At 41.9% G+C, this 18,405-nt stretch overlaps 2 long non-coding RNA genes across 4 annotated transcripts in view; one reads left to right on the top strand and one right to left on the bottom strand.

Moving 5' to 3' along the window:
* Positions 1-1,740, top strand: part of LOC311531723 — an 88,554-nt gene extending 86,814 nt beyond the window's left edge. Inside the window, exon 4 of the long non-coding RNA XR_014714268.1 lies at positions 1,471-1,740. This is a non-coding gene — a long non-coding RNA (uncharacterized lncRNA). The remainder of the gene's footprint in view (positions 1-1,470) is intronic.
* The window catches only part of LOC311531721, a 612,131-nt gene that overhangs the window by 437,071 nt on the left and 156,655 nt on the right, over positions 1-18,405 (bottom strand). The window lies entirely within an intron of this gene.

The raw sequence follows: 18,405 nt of genomic DNA, 5'->3' as shown, positions 1-18,405 counted from the left end.
GCTCTGGTGAGGGGGCTGCTCCCGCTGGATTCTGGATTCTGATGATGGGCCAGCCGTTCATGGCAAGTTAACAGCTGTGCCCATCCCACAGCTGATGCAGCCTCTGATGACCTGGGCTGCACCAAATTAAATCTGAATTTCTGTCTTTCAGCAGAGGTTTCCTCTGAAAGCATGTGATTTTTCCAGGGAAGAGATAAAGCTGGAGGATATTACTGACACTACCATCCTCCTCCCCACCACAAGGCCCCATCTGTGGGCCATCATGGACTCCTCCCTCCACTCCAAACTCAGGCTCTGGCCAAATCCCTTTGCTCGCTTTTCCACAACATTTATGGAACACCCATTCCTTCCCTGACATTCTAATGACCACATTGCTTTTCCATAAGTCATCTCCTACCTCAATTGCTGCACTCTTCTCCTCTCGAGTTCTTGACATTAACCTTTTTCTCCTCTATTCTATCCAAAATGCTGCTACCAAAAATCATCTGTCTCACCCACGGCTGTGACCATGTCACCCCCTCTCAGAGTGTCTATACTGGCTCCCCTTTAAGTTGGCCCTCACTTTCAATCTACTCGCCTTTGCCTTAGGTCACAGAGCCCTTACCTAAATCTCTAACCTGGTGTCCTTTCATGCTCCCTCTCTTTGTTTTGCCAATGACACCAGCCATGATTCCCTCTTTGCTTTTCTTCTCCCAGGTGTGTCCGCATCTTCTGCCATGCTGCCTTTCACACTTGGAGCACCCTCTCCAAACCCATTTGCTGGCCACCCTCCTTATCACATTCAAATCCTTCCTGAAAACTCACTTCTGCTGATTCTTGCCTACCAGAAGGAAGGAGTGGGAGCAGGAAGACTAGCGAAAGAGTAATAAAATAAGAGAACTGACAAGATGCATCTATGCCACGCTGAGCAATTTTGTTACATGAGTGGCCTTCCTCTAATTCACATTCATCTGGTCCCCCCATCCCCCGTTTTATCTCACTTGTGGCACTGTCATATTTAGATTGTATGCACCTAGAGACAGGGACCATGAATAAAATTTTCTAAGGAGCCTATCACCTAGGTAACTAACTCCTATTTTCAAATGTCACTTCGGAGCCTAAGTTCCACTGAAACATCAGCTCCTAAATCACTTTTGGAAACAAGACTTAAGTGCGTTTGAAAATTTTGCCCCATGTCTTCCTATATTCTGAGGTGCACAACATCTCATCAGGTGCTTGAAAGCAATAATTAGGATGTAAGAACTTACGAGCAGCTATGCATTTTTACTCTGACCTTCCTATTAGAATTAATTGTAAGCGTCTTTGAGAAGCCCCACAGAGAAAATCTGCACTATAATTAATTGTGGCATTTGACGAAAGAAAATAATGTATATTTCTGTTAACTGAGCTCAGTGCAAAGAGAATTGATTTTTGATGTTATTTGATGTAAACATACTGCATTAGCTTAATTAATTTTGCTTCTTTCCCCAGAACACACATCAACAAATAAGCTGGTTTTATCTTCACTGCCTCAGATATGACAGGAGAGTTTAAGTGTTTTGATCAGAGATGCACTGGATCCGAGACCCATCAACCCTGCACACGTCACCCCGTGACCACATCCCTCAACAACACTTGCATCCCAGGCACACTTTAAGGGTGTAGTGTAAATGGGCCTTGGAGCTATTGTCCATTAGTAAAACCTTTGGCATACGCCTCCTATCCAGCACACTGGCTCTCGGCAACTGGCACCCAAGATGATTATAGGATTGTGGCCCCCGCATGCCCAAAACCCAGTCCCTTCTGCATGGGCCCTCATAGTTTTCTGCAGTACTGTTTCTAGAACTTGCAGCAGCAACTCTCCATCTGCCTTGCTTCCGCAGAAGAAATTTCTCTACCTCCCCACTATGATCTCCGTGAGGCGCTTAAAAAATGAAACAGATGCCAGATGATTTCATAGGCACAATCCTATTTACCTCTCGCCAGCACACCGGCTCTCGTCTCTTGGCTGTCAAACTACATATTCATTTTAAAGATTAAAACATTTAAACCCAGTTCCTATAGTTGTGGGACTTTACCTGCCTCTTGTTTACACAGATTATAAAACTTATGCGAACATTGCTCCACTAAGCATTGCAAGGCCTAAGTGATTTAGATAGCTACAAGCCATTTTCAAAAATGACTTAGAAGCCCACATCTCATTGAAAGGCAACGGGCTTTAGCTCCTTATTTACTTTTGAAAATGGGACTTACGCCTGAATGGAGCAACGCCTCCAGACCTTTAAAAATCTGGCCCTTCTCCTGCTCCATCACTGCACAGCACAGAGATGAGCAAGAGAGCATTAGTCACCCATACAGTGAGGTCCACGCAGAGCGGTGAGGCAGTGACATGGCCTGCCAGCCCCAACCCATCAATCCTTCCGCACCTCTCAGCATGCAATGCTCCCTCCTCCCCATCCTCTCTAGGAGGTAGCCCTACCTAGAAGCTGTTCCCAGCAGCTGCGGTGGCAGACAGGTTGTCCTGCAGCCTCTAGCCCTTTGGCAGTCGTTTTGCTGAGGAGCAGGACCCGCCTGGTGGTGGTGGCTGAGAACTGGACCCCTCCTCATTCTTGAGCCAAGTGAGTTGCCCTGGCTAGTGGTGTATGTGTGAGGTGAAGCCTAGGGAGTTAACGAGGCTCCAAGCACCCTCAGCGTCTCTCTGATTCTAAACAAACAAGTGGGGGAGGGGTAGAGGTGGCAGCGCTCCCATTCAGGGCAGCAGCTTGGCCCCGACCTCCTCCTCACAGGAATGGCCAGCGCGGGGGGGGGGCGGGGGGCAAGACTAGATATGACACATTCCCCCTGTTCCGGTGTAGGTGTAGGAGTGGCCCTTTGCCGCAGCTGCTGTAGCATTAGCATCCTTGCCTACAACACGCAGGCTCAGCCTGTGTCTCCCAGGCTATGTCAACACTGCAACTAGACACCCACGGCTGACTCATACTAGCTGACTTGGAGATGGAGAGCTAAGGAGATGTTTAATTGCAGTGTAGACACTGGGGCTCAGGCTACAGCCTGAGTTCTGGGACCCACACAGGGTCCTAGAGCCCAAATGTCTACACTGCAAATAATGGCCCATCTTGATTATCATACACATTGTAAGGAGAGTGATCACTTTAGATAAGCTATTACCAGCAGGAGAGTAGGGTGGGGGGAGAGAAAGCCTTTTGTAGTGATAAACACCCATTTTTTCATGGTTTGTGTGTATTTTCCACAGCGTGCATCCGATGAAGTGAGCTGTAGCTCACGAAAGCTCATGCTCAAATAAATTGGTTAGTCTCTAAGGTGCCACAAGTACTCCTTTTCTTTCTGCGAATACAGACTAACACGGCTGTTACTCTGAAAACTGCAAATAAATAGTCCCTTAGCCCGAGCCTGAGTCAGCTGGCACTGGCCAGCCACGGGTTTTTATACCCAGAGAGGGAGGAAAGTTTTATCCTGCAGAACCAGCTTTAGGATTTTCAGGTGGGCCTGCTAATCTTTTTTGCCACCATCCCTCCCTGCTCCACTCCAATTTAATGGCCACACCTGCTGCTCCCTCCAGCCACTCAGAATAGATGGGTGTTGGTGGAGATAATACAATACATTTGATGTGGCTATCATGGGCTCTTACACTTTGCTGGTTTACAGAGAAAGGTTCAATGTAATCCTTCATACCAATGTGTTCTTCACACCTAAGAATTTGTTTTCTTTTTACTATGGAAGGGAATGTCATTTGGTGCTTAGAGCAGACCACTGGCAGTCAGGACACCTGGGTTCTCTTTCAGGCTCTGCTACTTATTCACTGTGTGACCCTGGGCAATTACTTAACCTCTCCACCTGGGTTTACTCATCTGTAACTTACCTCACAGACCCTTTCAGTTTAAAATGAATAAATATTAGCACACTACACGGTGTATCAGTGAAGGATTTGAAACTGAACCCCCCTCCCCCAAAATGAAATTGAGAATGTGAACTTCGAGGCCCCTTTTAACTGATTAATACTCAACCTAATTAACACCTTTACTTGAAAAAATCCTTAGAAAATTCAAGCTTTACTTGTAGATTATGTGCTGAAATTCTAGGGTAAATGCACAGTGTTTTTTATACAGAAACAGAGGTGGAACTCCCGCTTTAAGTGCAAAGGAGACCCCCCCAACCCTAAGCGTGGTGTCCTTATTAACCTTCCAAAATGTACCGCGTGCATTGAAATGCTTTAATGAAAGATGTTATTTGCATATTATCCAGTGTGCTAACCAAAAAAAAAAAGTAACATTCGGGCTTTATTCCTTCTTCCACTAATATTGTTCTCTCTCATCGAGTATGTTCTGAAAGCAGAGAATCATACTCCATCATATTGTAGTCCCCCTGTTGTGAAGCTATTTATTGTAACACATCAGCCTTCCCCTATTATCTTTTCGCATTAATATTGACGTGGATGGGGGTGAAAACGATGGTAATGTGCCATGTACTCACCATCTGCTAGATTCCACATTCCCTGCCACATCTTTTAATGGCAGCTGAGCAAATGTCACATTAATACAGAAAGTTGAAAATTTTGATGACAGTAGAAAAAATGAGAATGAGATGCATAGGCCTCTAAAGTACAGATAAAACCAGATTCAATTAGTTTTATTTTTCTTAAGCAATATTTAAAGTAGCAGATATTTCAAGCTGTCCGCTAATTTGGAATAAAATCTGCTTCCAGTAATTTGCCTTAATCAGCCAACACTTAGTCTGCACTTTTATGGTTTTGACCTTTTAGAAACTGCACAGAGTGCCACTGACAGTAGCAATTCCATCGTGAGGTTAGATTGAGGCTACTTATTTACAGTAATTTTCCACCCAATCTCCATTTGATTTTATAACTGTTACTGTTTCATTCCTTCCCCCATTTGAAAAACTAAGTGGTAACGAATAAGCCGTATCACACCGCACTGTTGAATGAGCCGATGTTTAGAAGATTGAAAGTCTTGAAAGCTGTAGTAGTAGAATTTTAAAGTTAATGGGAATTATGCTTGAACAAGGGGGAATACAATACAAATCTTTTGTTACTAAGAATTCTAGCCACTTGGGATGGTTAAAATCTTGTTTGTAGTTCAATGGGGTTTGGTTATATTTTCTTTTGATTGATATTATAGGCTGAACAATTTTTCCAATCCAGTGTGCTTATTAAAAGATAAATTTTACCTTATGGGTTGACAAGAACCACCACAAATATTATGACAGTAACTGTTCTTACAAGCTTTCTAGTTAGATTTTGTGGTCCCAAAGAGGTTTGTAGAAATAAAGAACTTCTGGATGGTGACCTAAACTGAGTATTTTGGGGTTCACTGGTCACCTGTAGTTACAGGTGTCAAGGTAAGCAACCAAAACAAAGGAATGGAACTCCATCCTGAGTGCTACCTTTTCAACACTGCCACTGACTCCCCTCTGTGACCTTGGACAAGCCACTTAGGCCAAGATTTTCAGAAGTGATTCTAGGTGTTGAATGTAAGACACCTTAAAGGAGCCTGGTTTTCACAATGTGCTAAACATCAACACTCTGAACTTCAGGCTCCTTCAAGCAGTCTCAATTTGGGCAACCAAAAATGAAGGTACCCCAAAATCACTTGTCACTACCAAAAAAAAAAAAAAAAATCTAGGTCCATTTCTATCTCTATTTTCCCTAACTGTAAGATGGAGGAGAACAATATTTATCAGCTCCACAGGGGTCGAGTGAAAATTAACTAGCGAATATAAACAAGGCACTTGCAAGACGAAAAGCATTATCACCATCTTTTTATGAATGTGTGACATATTTAAAGCCTGTTTTCACCAGCAGTGCCAGCCTACCCTAAAAATACATCATTTTCTATCTACGAGCCTTCAGATAAGGGCTCAATTCTCTGGTAAAAATGAGGTTTGCAGTCACCTCATGAATTCTTGAAAATATAGCAGCAGACAGAATTGAGAGCACTTGGGCATAGTTCCACAGGGTTCAGCTTCCCCTTCAGCTCCATTCCCCTTGGAACGGACTTAAAATACCACTAGATGGTAAGAATGAGGATTTGGGTTTGATGCATTTGCCAGGCTGTTTAAAGAGAGAGCTGCTGTGCTAAACAAATCACAATATTTGTTTCTAATCATTGAGCAAGTCCTCAAAACCCCCACTATAACTCACAAAAGGAAAAATACAGGATACCAAGAATGAGAATGTTAATGATCATAACCTGACCTGCAGTATGCTCATTGAATTCTCCATGACCTGGACAGATTCACAGCACCCGGAGACAATGGGATGAAATAAGACATTTTCTGGGTAGTAAGACAAAAAACTGCCACATCCATTTCATTTAAGACCCATACCAAATTTCTGCTGAGACAAAAAGCTCCCACACAGACTCACTTAGACTGCTTTTCTTTTAACAACAAATGGAAAAAAGGCTAAAGGCACACTGTCAAGATTAAAAAGACATGATTTTTTTTTTTTTTGGTAAAAGTTTTCTTTGCACTGCTAACAAGAGCTGCAAGAAACATGGGCCTCAAACCTGCACTGAGCTCCTTGTATGTAAATTGTTGTGCTCACAAGGATGCCCACGGAAGTCCATAGAGCTCACCTGGGGGCAGTGCAGGATCAGGGCTATCTTGACTTTAGTTTACACAGATTTTTTCTTCCAGTTAACGTCCCAACTCCCCAGAGGTTCACTTTGAAAGTTTATATTTCTTTGAACCCAAAATTCAAACTCAAGCTCAGCCAAAACAGCCAAACTTCCCTGGTTTGGGGGTAAAACAAAAACACAACCCTGTGGTTGCCTCTTCTGAATTATAATTTGATCCAATTTTACCCTAAACTCATCCCAGATTGTTCATAACCCCAAGTAACTAGACACAAACATCAGCTGGTAAATTTATCCCATGTCTATTCAGAAGAATGTTTATAAATACTCTACTGTTCGTCAATTTGGGCTCTTTGTTTTGCATCTTAGTCAGCTCAGACAAGATACTGTAAGTAGAGGGGCCCATTTGTCTTCTCAGGCACTAGCAAAAGTACTGTTGTGTTTGGGTTCAAAACATCGCAGAAGGATTTCCTGTAGCCAGCCCCCTTCTCAGGAAACAAACACACACACAATCCCCCATCCCACCAACATTTCTATTCATTTGGGCTTACAAAAGACATGTTGGTGATGCTGATATGCTGTTGGATAGTATATTGGCTCTTGTAAAGACTGAAAAATGTTCTTTGATTTTTATTTGCCAGACACTTCTTTAATTCCAAGTATCACTGTTCTTCATAGCTGGTAAGGCTGAAATTTTCAAATTGCCTAAGGAATTTGGATGACAAATTTACTATCAAAGTTAATAGATACTGAGCACCCCAATCTTCATAAGTGGCTTTGAAAAATCCCACCCCAAATCCATTTTTTTATTTACACTCAAAGACATTGACTCAGACCTTCCGCTACAGCTAAGTGTGCACTGCAGCCCAGAAGGGTGGCAAGCAAGTGGCTTTTGTATTTTCCCCACTCCTGCACTGAACTGAATTCAGGCTACTGTAAGACCCTAATGAAATTTTTCAGCTGAAATTTTTTTTTGCCCCTCATCTTAAAAAAATGCAGCTATGGGTCAATCAAAACATTTCACCAACTCATTCAGAGTTTGCCAAATTTTCAGTAAGTAAACAAATAAATAAATCTCTCCCCCCCGCCATTTATTTTTGACATTTTCAAAATGGAATGTTTGATTTTTTTCCCCCCACTTTGAAATTATTTTGTTTAAAAATGTACTTCAATGTTATTTTTATTTTTAAAAAAAGAAAAAATGTTTTAACAATCTCAAAACCTTTGCTTTGGGCCAAAAACGAAACATTTTATTCAACCCCATTTTTTTTTTTATTTTACTTTTAGGTTTGCGGAAAAATTTGGAAACCTTTCATTTTGGGTTGACCCAAAACAATTTTTCCCTCCTGACTTTTTAGAATGCACAGCAAGCAAAAGAAGCAGTTATTCACATAACTGTAGTTCTAAGGTATCTTTACAGTTATAGAGCTGATATGGCAGCTCAAGATTGTCTAGGTGGGAGGAAGCTCCAGCCTTGCTCAGCTGCACACTAATTCCAGCCATGTATAGGAGCCACTAGACTCATGAGAGCATCCTTCTACACAAGGGTGACCCTCCAATGACCAGCTATGCCAGCTCTAAATCTGCTTTACACTGGTGAAGCAGCACAAAGCAGGCACTCTGCAGCATTTCAGAGTGGCAGCCGTGTTAGTTTGTATCAGCAAAAAGAATGAGGAGGACTTGTGGCACCTCAGAGACTAACAAATTTATTTGGGCATAAGCTTTCGTGGGCTAAGTCTCGTTCTTTTTACTCTGCAGCATGTTAGCCACCTAATCTCCTTTGTGATTTCACTACGGACACCACCCCTGGGTCTAATTTGTGCAAAAATACACCTGGGAATTATTTATCCTTTGTGACCAAATCTTGAAAATTATATGTTTGTTTTGATAGCGCTAATCTTAACACATGTAATGAAAGAGTGCTGACTTATAAGAGAAATAATTTCTCTACTGTTTACGTCAAACATACCTAGTGAACATCTCTGAAGCCTTTATTCATAACAATTTCATTCATTCAAATGCATAATCATCATCAATCTCTTGCTCTCTCTCAACACCAAAGGAGGAGGGTATTCATATAAAACCAAAGTAACGCAGAAGGATTGTTGTATAATGAGAAGAATGAAGGCAAAGGGAATTCATTGTGAAAGGATCACCTAGGAGGTCATCATTACACATGTGATTTCCATATCATTGGTAAGGATCAGCATTTTAATACCTTTTCACCTATAGGTCTCAGATCATCTATCATTATCTCCATTTTATAGATGGGGAAACTGGGGCACAGAGAGGGGAAGTGACTAGTAGGGTTTATGAAAATTTTTCTTTGAAACTGTTTTTCAATGGAAAATAGGATTTTTAACTCTTTTTTTTTTAAAAGGGGTTTTGTTTCCATAGAAAATTTGGATATTTGGTTGAAATACTGATATTTTGGCTGTAAACCAAAACTCTTAATGAAGGGAGTGAGTGCATCATGGGAGTTCCTGCACATGGTACATCATGGGAGATGCAGTCCAGTCTGAGAGCCTGGCCCCTACAGGAGAATGGGAGCATGAGGTACCCAAACTACAACTCCCAGGAAGGACTATAACACCATTTTTAATACAATTATTTCAGTTTTTGGCCAAATAACGTCACTGCAAATTCAACGTTTTCCAAGGAAAATTTTGATAAAAACAAAATAATTTTCTCTATTTTTCCCCCACAGGAAAAAAAGAATATAAAAATAACTATAATATTATATAAACAACTATAATATTATCTAGAATAACTAGATCTGGTTGGAAAATAAGTCTTCCAGCCAGATCTAGCAATTCCCACAATCCCCCACTGCTGACATACTCTAAGCTACCACTGGCTCAAGTTTTGGGTTCAACAGAATTCAGGACAGCATAAAAAAAAAATTGAGACAATCAAAAGGCCAATTTTGGTTTTAGATTCCACCCAGAAGAGAAGAGCAACAAGCCAATTTTGGATCCAAATCCCTGTGAAATTCGAAAAAGTTCAAATATCAGGGTTTGGCTTTGGCCATGCATCTCCATGTAATGTTAGAATAATTAAATTTTACACTCTACAGAGCAGGATCAAACCCATATACTTCTAGCCTGAAAGTGATGACTAGTAAATACTGTAATAAAGCTGTGACATACAGCTGAGCTGGCAGGAGACCTATCTTTATATCTTGACCTCAGTTATAAGACATGTGTGAGGGTTACTAAATATTATACCACCCCACACCACGGCAGGGAGATGGCATGACAAGGGCCTACTATTAACAGATTCCACAAGTCATATAATATATATTACACAAAAAAATCTATGTTAAAACAACATTAAAGTTGCAAAGACAAGAGCTCAAAAGTTAGAAAAAGCCAATACAAAGGTTGCCCATGCAACCTTAATTCACCCCTCTTGTGCACATACATTGTGATAAACTTTTAATTACATGATTACATACTATTTTTTCTACTAGATGCCTGCCTCATTCATATTGTTTTTGTTGAACAGAAAAATTCAGCATGAAGCAGATACCTGGCATGTAAACTTTCAGCTCAGTTTGGCAGTTGTAAGCAACTGAAAACAGGGTTTTATGATGAGAAGTGTGGGGAAACCTTCTACCAGCTACACCTAGAATTACACATTTTAAGTACATAGATATACCCGACAAATAGAATTTCACTGCTAGTGTTGAGGATAACATCCGAGGTTGAACTGAATTTTCTCCTTTTTATGGGCTTAAGGCAGGTCATTTGAGGTAAACTCAAAAGCAGGGCAGAGAGATTTAGCAACACAGATCTCAGGGCATGATCCAAAGCCCATTGAATTCAGTGGGAGCTTTTCCATAGACTTCACTGGTCTTGGGACCAGGCCATCTTTACATTTAATAAGAGCCAAACTGCTAAATCCCTCTGCTCATTGCTCAGCTGGATTTTGTATCTTTTAGAGGGCTGGGCCATTAAATTGAGAGTGCAGCTTTATGTGGAGAAATACAAAATAATAAATTGAAGGACAATAAATCAAAATAGAAAGTGCCCATTCAGTGAAACCGGCTTTCAACAGAGTGGTCAAGAAGAGATTTATGAGACATTGATGCCATCAGCCTTGTGAATGGTAGCGACAAACAAGGCTCATTAGCTGAGGAAGAGAATACAAATCAGACCGATTGTTATTAAGCGAAGTACAGGCTGGTTTCCCTTTGTCTAGGACACAGTGTTCGGGTTGGATTCAGTTTCAGACAGAGAACATTCTAGTGCCCTCTGGAGAAGATAACACTTAAAAATGATCTTGGATTTTCAGAGTATTTGTCCTGAGGGTTGACAGCGAGCACAATTCTTAAAAAAAGGAAGAGGAAGGATTTTGAGGGGACCTAACTGAAAGAGTTGAAAATGATCAAGGAAAACAAGTAAGCTGCTCTCACAAGTAAAAGGTAAAATCCTAAGAGGATCTAAACATTAGGACTCTAAGAGCAAATGGTTGCAATACTTGACAGAGGTTTATGAGTGATATGGAACAAGCCGTAAGCAGTGACACTGAAAGCAATTGTGCAAAAGAATCTTACAGGCAGACTAGAATAACAAAGTAATCGGAAAAGCTTGATTGCAATAAGCCTTTAGGAGAAGGCTTGCTTGTAGAAGAAATGGCCTTTTAATCTATTCAAACAGCTCCTTTATGCCATAATTTAATTAAATTTACCCATGACCCTGGACTCACCAGAGTCTGGCAATCATGGAGATTATACACAAATCTTCTGTAAATTGTCATAGCTTTACTCAGAATACATGGGTGGAGGATACTCACCTCTGATCCCAGTCCTGCACTGAGCTCCCTCTATGCCCCTGTACCCATCTGAGGCCACTTTGTCTTTGACCAATCTAGGGACCTCTATGGACTTCACTGGTGTGGTATCTGAGCATCCTCACAATACCCCCCCGGGAGGTAAGGAAGCATTATCCTCATTTTACAGATGGGGAACTGAGGCACAGAGCAGACAAAGAGATGTGCCTGTGGTCATGCACAAAATCTGCGGATGAGCCAGAAAGTGAACCCAGGTTTGAGTTTCAGTCCAGTGCCTTAACAAGACCATTCACCCTGTCCCACCTCAGTGGGGTATTATGCTGGTGCAGGGGTCCAGCTGCACAGATCTCGTTGCTGGATTGAGGCCTAAACCATTAAAATACCATGACTGCCCTATAAAGGGTACCTTACTGTTATATCCCGAGTCTCAAATGAGAAAATGCTTTGCATAGATGGTAAAGAGAACACAGGAAAAAGTGATATACTCACATGAATGGAGATGTGTGTTCTGGTGACCTTATGGTAATTATGAGGGTGAAATTCAAGTGGTTTGTGATGATCTCAACAGGATCATGAGGGTGGGTATAGTGGGATGTACCACTTTAAGTCTGGTTATATCTGTGGAAAAAAAACCAAACTCCTGACTGACATAAGTTTCACTGCGAAAAGCACCGGTGTGGACAGTGCTATATTGGAGGGAGACACGGGAGACCTTACAGCTGCACAGCTGCAGCGGTCCACCTAATCTGCTACTCATCGAGTAGCACCTTACGTAATGGTATCAAAATCTGCACCTATTGATTTAAAATGATTAAATGTTTATGTTAAGGTATCACCCAGAAGTCCCATTCAAGAACAGGGACACAATGTGGTAGATACCACACAACACACAAAGACATTGTCCCTGACTTGAAGAAACCTGCTGTAATAAAGTTCTGAGGTTTCCTTGCACTAAGAAAGAAAGAAAGAAGAAGAGGAGAAACTTTGCAGCTCTTAAACAGGACATTTTTGCTCACTGGCAGTGGGAGATTTGCTTTTGGGAATATTAAATGTATAATAGTATGGAAATTTGGCTTTTCTAGATAGATTCCCCTCGAGGATTCATAAGGGTAATTTACCTAGGCTTCTATAATTCATTTAACACTGCAATACCAAAACTGTCATGCCACACTGGTTTTCTTCAAGAGCTTTACAAACTGCACTGACAACGAAGAAGTCTTATATACCTATCAGAATGTAAGGAAGATTTTTTTTTAAACTTATTTAAAAGTTCAGTCCAGGTACCAGGCACCTATTTCCATTTAATTTCATTTTGAATCAGCATTGACAGAAGAGTTCCTTCTCTCTAAGACAAAAGTGAAGAGTTGTGTAAAGAAAAATACTGTTTTCAGGGAGCAGTAAGTTCTGTGAAGATAAAATGTGCCCACATCTCATATCATTCTATTTCAATGGAAGACACTTCTATATCTCCATACCTAACTAGTCCTCCTGCCTCAACCACCAAACTATCAACATCAGCGTGTCATTTCAGCCTTGCACACCCTCTTCTTTGGTGGAGAATGCTGTAAAATCTCATCTCCCAGCCCAGCCACAGAGGCCGGTGTGTAACAAAGCACAATGACCAACAGAATGGAGAAGAGGAGAGAGGCCTGCAAGGAAAGGAAAATGGTTGTCAACAATTCCAGAAATCTGAGCCTCACTTGCTTAGTGGGTTCTTCAGTTTCAATTATACTCAACCTTGCCCTGGTCTGAGGATCATCCCATTACCTCCCTGATTCTCACAGCCTCAACCAGCCTGGACTTTCCCACTGACTTGCAATCTGCCAAGTCTTCAGATCATTTACAGAAAATTATTCAATCAACTAAGAAAACAAGGGTCATAATTTATAGTAGTGGTGGTTGGACCCCTCAGCTGGGATCAGAGCTCCTGTTTCACTAGGTGCTGTACATACACGAAAGCTGGGTCTACACCGTAAAGTTTTGTCAGTATCATTATGTCGGTCAGCAGTATGAAAAAAAAACCCACACCGCCTAGCCAACACACCTGTGCCAGCAAAAGCCCGAGCTCATGAAGGTGCACTATGCCAACGGACAAACTCCTCCTGTTGGCGTACATAGCATTTACACTAATGGGCTCTGGCAGCTTAGCTATAAAGGCATAGTTATACCAGCAAAGCATTTGTGGAGTAGAAAGACCACAATAAATGTAAAATCTAAATAGATACAACAGACAAAGGGTGGGAGCAAGACAATACCATCCCCATTTCACAGAACTGAACTGAACCACTGAGAAATTAAGTGACTTGCCTAAGGTCACACTGGAATTTTGTGGTAGAGCTGGGAATTGAACACTCATATTTGGAGTCCCAGCCTAGCAATCAAACTAGTAGCCCATGCTTTCTGCTCTATACTTTGCTCATATTAGAGGAGTATTATGAATAAGTTTTTACCTGGCATATGTAAAGCTGAGGACTAACACAATCCATGTGGGCGATGGAAAAACACAAGCTCCATTCTGATGTCAGAGGTACTGACCAGCTGGAATAATTATTACTTTTTGTGACACGATACAGAACTTGTGCCTGTATAGTGGCAGGCATGGAGCTCATTTTCTCCTTGCTTATATCTTCCACACATGCACTAGGTTTAATAGTGAAGTAGGGCCAGAATCATAGGTCAGAAATTATCTTTGAGGTTTGATATCAATGACGACTTATGCAAGCTCTGTTCCTTTTCCTTGACAATTATTGTCACATCCTGGGATATCAGGGACTACTTAGTGGGGAGACAGCTATTGAAATTACAAGAGGCTTGTGTTAGAATGATCAAAGGAGTTCCATTGGCAGGAATTCTACAATTTGATTTACAGAAGAGCCCATCATCATGGGAGTTGACTTGTCTTTCAACCACAGTGGATCATCAACAGTGTCTTATTACAAATCTTTACATGAGAGTGGCTTCCTGATTAATTTAACCAGGTTTAAGGTTCAGTACAGACACACGCTGATAACTATTCAGAAAAGGTAAAAAGGTAATTGTCATCTTATGTATTTATAGAGTTTTCTGTGGCAATGACTATTATGGCATCTATAAATTTACCCTTGCAACACCCCGGGAGGCAGAGAAGTTTTGTTACCCCTATTTTAATGGAGAGGGAAACTGAGGCACAGAAAAGCATGTGATTTCCTAACGGTCTTACCTGATCTAACAAGAGCCTTCCATTATTTGGGCTCTGTTGCCACTCAGCTCTTGACCCCTTTGCTAAGTCTGGGAGGTTTCTTATGGGTGTCAGATGCTCATGATTTGCAGGGTTGGACTTGAACTGGTGCCCCAGAGAAGAAATGCTCTAGATCTTATTGCCAATAATATGAACCATCCAATTTAACAAGGTCTCTAGCCCACTAATTTCTACTTTATTTGGGGGGAGGGACTTAATTTTTAAGAATTAATTATGTATTTGACATTGGAGTGGAGCTGCTGTATCCCACTTGGAACACATACTAGTGCAGCAGTCCACCCACATGGTGTAAATGGCAGGATTGAGGCCTTGTGTGGAAGAGAAAAAGTGGGTTGGTACCACCCCTTCCAATACAATCCTTGCAAACAAATCCAGAATGGTCAGGGCAAATCTGGGTGGAATTGTGACAGATTAGAGCCTTGGGAGTCTATGGGGTTGACTTTAGTCCTTGGAAGGGGTGGTACCAACCCACTTTTTCTCTTCCACACAAGGCCTCAATCCTGCCATTTACACCATATGGGTGGACTGCTGCACTAGTATGTGTTCCAAGTGGGATACAGCAGCTCCACTCCAATTAAAATAGGAGTAAATTGCAAGATCAGTGCCCAAATGCCACTTCCAGCAGCTTTTCTCCAAATGGGGAGACTACTCTACACCTTGCAGTAACTATTAATTAGCAAATACAATTAAGATAGTCAGTCAGTAATAAACCCTATTTACCACTGCATTCAATGTCAAATACATAATTAATTCTTAAAAATTAACTATGTAGTACCTATCACTGTGATTCATTTACTGCTTGAACTTGTTAACCTTCCTTTGCTCCCCCGCTTGTTGAAGTCAATGGGAGTTTGCCTTGATTAAAGAGAGCTGAATAAGACCTTAAATAAACAATGTTATTGAACCAGAAATATTCACTAGCACTAGCTACTTTATTATGAATAGTTAACTACACATAATACAGAGCATAAGGTAAAATGTTATCCAGCCAACTGTAATTACAAAGATGTGACACATCCAAATCTTAAGTTGCCAGAAAGATTTCTTGTGCAAACAATGCCTAATATTAACAAGGGATTCAATACAGAGAAGAAAATCCATTCCTGACCCTCCTTATCTTTCTTCTATCACATTACAGTATCTAATATGGGCTTCTGGAACAGATTCCTGTTTTCACAGCTCTCTTTTGGGGTGGTGAAATGCAGTAAATATCCTTCACAGCGGAGTCTCAGAGTTTCAGCATTTACTGGAGCTGGTTTTGCTGCCAATCATATTTGTTTTGCATTTATTGTTCTCTGCTTGTCACCTTTAGAAGGCTGCAAATGGCTAAACAAAACAATGAAAAAGCAGCCAGAACATCTGTATGATTTTAATTAAAAGGGAGAAATCAGAAGAATAGCAGCCAGCCAAGGAAGTGTAAGTGAAAAATTTGCTACCTCTGGAAGTAACTCTCAGTATAAGGTAACAAAATATCTGGCACTTGGGGTTTATTGTGAAATGAATCATACGTCTGCTGCTGCCTGCTGATCACGGCGCATCTCTTCCACACAGGCTTCAGTCAATAAAATCACCTCCTTCAACAGATGCAAATGGATCTCGTTTTAGGCTGACTAAAACTGCCTTCACATTTATCCCCTCTAGCTGTCTAGACTCTGCCAGGAGACTAAAATTCTTGCTTAAGCCTCCTCTTGTTCTTCTTGTCACTGGTGACAGAGAAAGCCAAGATATCTCTGTCCTTTGAGACTCGGACATGCTGAGCAGTTCTTGCAGCTCCTTGGCTAGGGAATGGATTTCATCTGTCATTTACATGATACTTAATCATTCTCGTCTGGCTTTGAAAAATAAGTAAGGTACTAAACTAGCTTTAATCGTAGCAGGCTGTGAAACTGACAGGTTTGTTTGTTTTTTTTTTTAAAGGTAGTAATAAGGGCACTGCAAAAGTGCATTTAATTATTTCTGGTGTGGTTGCTTAAGATCCACAGACAGGGATTAGGGTCCCATTGTGACACTGCAAACAAATACCAAAACAAAAGTCCTTGCCCTGGAGAGTTCACAATTTAGGCTTTACGCCACACTCAACGAGAGCCTGATCCAGTGCCCATTGAATTCAATGAGTCTTTCCATTGATTTCATAGGAGTTGGAGTAGGATATCACGGAAGCTACTAGATCGCATGCCCTGATTCTCATGGGTGACTTTAATTTTCCTGATATCTGCTGGGAGAGCAATACAGCGGTGCATCGACAATCCAGGAAGTTTTTGGAAAGCGTAGGGGACAATTTCCTGGCGCAAGTGCTAGAGGAGCCAACTAGGGGGGGCGCTTTTCTTGACCTGCTGCTCACAAACCGGGTAGAATTAGTGGGGGAAGCAAAAGTGGATGGGAATCTGGGAGGCAGTGACCATAAGTTGGTTGAGTTCAGGATCCTGACGCAGGGAAGAAAGGTAAGCAGCAGGATACGGACCCTGGACTTCAGGAAAGCAGACTTCGACTCCCTCAGGGAACGGATGGCCAGGATCCCCTGGGGGACGAACTTGAAGGGGAAAGGAGTCCAGGAGAGCTGGCTGTATTTCAAGGAATCCCTGTTGAGGTTACAGGGACAAACCATCCCAATGAGTCGAAAGAATAGTAAATATGGCAGGCGACCAGCTTGGCTTAATGGTGAAATCCTAGCGGATCTTAAACATAAAAAAGAAGCTTACAAGAAGTGGAAGGTTGGACATATGACCAGGGAAGAGTATAAAAATATTGCTCGGGCATGTAGGAATGATATCAGGAGGGCCAAATCGCACCTGGAGCTGCAGCTAGCCAGAGATGTCAAGAGTAACAAGAAGGGTTTCTTCAGGTATGTTGGCAACAAGAAGAAAGCCAAGGAATGTGTGGGCCCCTTACTGAATGAGGGAGGCAACCTAGTGACAGAGGATGTGGAAAAAGCTAAGGTACTCAATGCTTTTTTTGCCTCTGTTTTCACTAACAAGGTCAGCTCCCAGACTGCTGCGCTGGGCATCACAACATGGGGAAGAGATGGCCAGCCCTCTGTGGAGATAGAGGTGGTTAGGGACTATTTAGAAAAGCTGGACGTGCACAAGTCCATGGGGCCGGACGAGTTGCATCCGAGAGTGCTGAAGGAATTGGCGGCTGTGATTGCAGAGCCATTGGCCATTATCTTTGAAAACTCGTGGCGAACCGGGGAAGTCCCGGATGACTGGAAAAAGGCTAATGTAGTGCCAATCTTTAAAAAAGGGAAGAAGGAGGATCCTGGGAACTACAGGCCAGTCAGCCTCACCTCAGTCCCTGGAAAAATCATGGAGCAGGTCCTCAAAGAATCAATCCTTGCACTTGCATGAGAGGAAAGTGATCAGGAACAGCCAGCATGGATTCACCAAGGGAAGGTCATGCCTGACTAATCTAATCGCCTTTTATGATGAGATTACTGGTTCTGTGGATGAAGGGAAAGCAGTGGATGTATTGTTTCTTGACTTTAGCAAAGCTTTTGACACGGTCTCCCACAGTATTCTTGTCAGCAAGTTAAGGAAGTATGGGCTGGATGAATGCACTATAAGGTGGATAGAAAGCTGGCTAGATTGTCGGGCTCAAAGGGTAGTGATCAATGGCTCCATGTCTAGTTGGCAGCCGGTATCAAGTGGAGTGCCCCAAGGGTCAGTCCTGGGGCCGGTTTTGTTCAATATCTTCATAAATGATCTGGAGGATGGTGTGGATTGCACTCTCAGCAAATTTGGGGATGATACTAAACTGGGAGGAGTGGTAGATACGCTGGAGGGC

Source organism: Lepidochelys olivacea (genome assembly GCF_965140295.1).
Source record: "Lepidochelys olivacea isolate rLepOli2 genome assembly, chromosome: 15".
Classification (NCBI taxonomy): Eukaryota; Metazoa; Chordata; order Testudines; family Cheloniidae; genus Lepidochelys; species Lepidochelys olivacea.
This window is presented reverse-complemented; position numbering and strand designations above follow the sequence as displayed.